Source organism: Peromyscus californicus, unplaced genomic scaffold (assembly GCF_007827085.1).
Source record: "Peromyscus californicus insignis strain IS unplaced genomic scaffold, ASM782708v3 Scaffold_9__1_contigs__length_137607984, whole genome shotgun sequence".
In the NCBI taxonomy this organism is placed as follows: Eukaryota; Metazoa; Chordata; class Mammalia; order Rodentia; family Cricetidae; genus Peromyscus; species Peromyscus californicus.
In genome coordinates this window covers 69,407,271-69,410,280 of record NW_026294617.1, presented here as the reverse complement: position 1 = coordinate 69,410,280, position 3,010 = coordinate 69,407,271, and positions in this window count along the sequence as shown.

The following is a 3,010-nucleotide window of genomic DNA, read 5'->3' as shown; positions in this document are numbered from 1 at the left end:
TGCGCGGCGAGAGTGGCCTGGAGTCGCGCTCGGGGACGACTGTCGCCAGCGCCCCCGCTACGTCCCTTGCTCTCCGCGTCCGGGGCGCGGCCTTCCCTGCGCGCATGGAAACAGGCGCGAGGGGCGAAGGCTCGAAGCTCGGCCCGGCGGCCGCGTGCGAGCCTGGACCACACGGACCACGCGGGCTCCCGCGCACCTACGGCCTGGGCTGCCGGCCGGGCGAGGAGGGCGACCGGGTCCCCGAGGAGGAAGAGCGTGGTGGCCCTGACCGGCTCCAGACAGAGAGAGACTGCGCCTCTGCCCTCTGCGTGCTCTCTTTCTCTCTTTCTTCTCTAGCTAGTTGGTTCTCTCATTCTCGCTCTCTCCTCAAAGCAATTTCAAAGCTTTTTGGTTAAGAGGATTAAGTCTGAGCGTGAAACTAAACCTTTTCGTTTAAAAAACGTTAAACGTGGCAGTTACTTACAAGCCTTCACTGGTAGACCTGCGTGCGTACTTTTGAGTCAGAAAATGTATCTTTTCCTTTTTCCAGATACAGGCCAAAATACCAAGCTCGCCTGACCTGACAGTCGGAACTTTCTTGCGGTGCTGATGTCTTCCTTCCCCTTCTTCCCCTCTTTCCCCGCTCCCTCTCTCCCTTCTCCCTCTCCTATGGAATCCAAATTTGCCCCTAGTTCTGTGCATTGGAGGACGATCTAGCTGGGATGGCAAAGGGCGCGCCACCGCTGCGAATCTCACGTGGTGCTGAGGATGGAGCCTAGGGCTTCCTGCTCGGTAGACAAGCACTCTCCCAACAGAGCTAGTCTTCAGCCATGTGCAGCTTTTGACAGGTTTCCATTACTGATCTGGGTGTGTGTGTGTGTGTGTGTGTGTGTGTGTGTGTGTGTGTGTGTGTGTGTGTGTGTGTATGTGTAACTTTCTCCGCCCCTCCTCCCCGCCTTTCTCTCACCTGCAAGGGTTTACAGTTTGCCTGCTCTTTTTTTTTTCTTTCAAACTCGAATAAAATCATCTTCGAACCTCAAAGTAAAAATAAAACAACAATAAATAAATAAATAATAAACAAATAAATAAATAAAACAACGGAGACGTACGGGGGAGACTTACGCAGCAGGTTCGAAAGTTGGAGCTACAGGCTGTGGAAAATGGATAGCAGCAGCCTCCATCAGCTTGGAAGAAATGCAGGCTCAACCTGACCATTCAGACTCTAAAAAGTCATCTTAACTTAAATTGAGGCATAATTTGGATGTCACCAAATTCAGCCATTTAAAGTGTATACTTACGGGATTTTAATATATTGAAGTCTCATAATCTGATTTTAAGACAGATCCCCCTAATAGGTGGGGAGGTAGCTTAGTTGATATCATGCTTGGCATGTAGGCATGAGAACCTGAGTGTCAACTCCAGCACCCAGAAAGAAAACCCCTGGGAATCACACTGTCCTAATCCCAGTGCTGGAGAGGCAGGGGAGAACAGATCCCAGGACTCCATCGCCAGCTAGCCTACCCTAATGGGCAAGCCCCAATTCCAATTAAGAAACCTCTTAAAAAACAAAGTAGACATTGTTTTTTTTTTTGGTTTTTCGAGACAGGGTTTCTCTGTGTAGCTTTGCGCCTTTTCCTGGAACTCACTTGGTAGCCCAGGCTAGCCTCGAACTCACAGAGATCCGCCTGGCTCTGCCTCCCGAGGGCTGGGATTAAAGGCATGCGCCACCACCGCCCGGCCAAAGTAGACATTGTTGAGGAAGGACATTCAAGGTTGACTTCTGGCCTGCATACATGTGCAAACATGTCCTTTACCACACTTGAATATTTACACACACATCCCCTCCCAAAAAAAATCACTATTCCAGAAGGAAACTTAATATTTATTAGCAGCTACTCCTCATCCCCGCCTCCATGGGCAGTTTATTATTAGCTGTGGTTCTCTAGTCTAGAGGAACAGAACACACACACACACACACACACACACACACACACACACACACACACACACAAACACACACTGAATTGTTGGCTTACAAAATAAAGTCTGGGTAGCCAAACAGTGGCTTTCTCACATCAGAGAGGCCAAGACCCTGGTAGATGTTCAGTCCACCATGTTGAATGTCTCACCAGTTCCAGCCTGGCACAGAAGGCCTGGAGGATTCCTGGAGACTTATGGCCTGAGTCTGTGTTGGGAGCCTAAAGGAGCTGGTTCTACTACCCCCAAAGGGATGCAGTAGCAAAGGTTGGATGAACTTCCCTGCAGAGTGCCAGCAAGCAGGCAAAAGGCAGGCTTCCTTCTTCCATGCCCTTTGCATCTGGGCTGACACCACAAGGTGTGCCCACATTTAGCACCATCAAGAAAGTCCCTCACAGGAGTGCCCAGCAGCTTGTCTTTCCAGATCCAATCAAGTTGACAAGGAAGATTGTCACCATCTGTTTTGTTTTTACATGTTTGACTGCTCTGGAAGTTTCGTGTCATTGGAATCACACACGTGACCTCCTTGGTCTGCCTGTTGTCTTAGTATCCTCTTTGAAATCCATGCACACTGCACACATGCGCACCCTTCATTCATTTTATATTGCCCAGTAATATTTTTGTGGTGCTCATGTGTCACTGATAACATTTGGATCATTTTCACTTTTTTTTTTTTTTTTTTTGGTTTTTCGAGACAGAGTTTCTCTGTGTAGCTTTGCACCTTTCCTGGACCTCGCTTTGGAGACCAGGCTGGCCTCGAACTCACAGAGATCCACCTGCCTCTGCCTCCTGAGTGCTGGGATTAAAGGCATGCGCCACCACCGCCCGGCTCTACATTTTACTGTTATAAAAATGCTATGAATATTAGTGAAAAAGTCCTTTTGTGGATATATGTTCAAATTTCTCAGGACTGGAATGGTCAAGTCCCGTGGTAACTCGCTGTTTTGACTTTTTGAGAAGCTGCCAAACCCCTTTTCAAACTCTCTGCATCATTTTACACCAGCAGCATGCCAGGCTGTCCACACCTGGACACGCCACACCCTGGAGTTGGGTG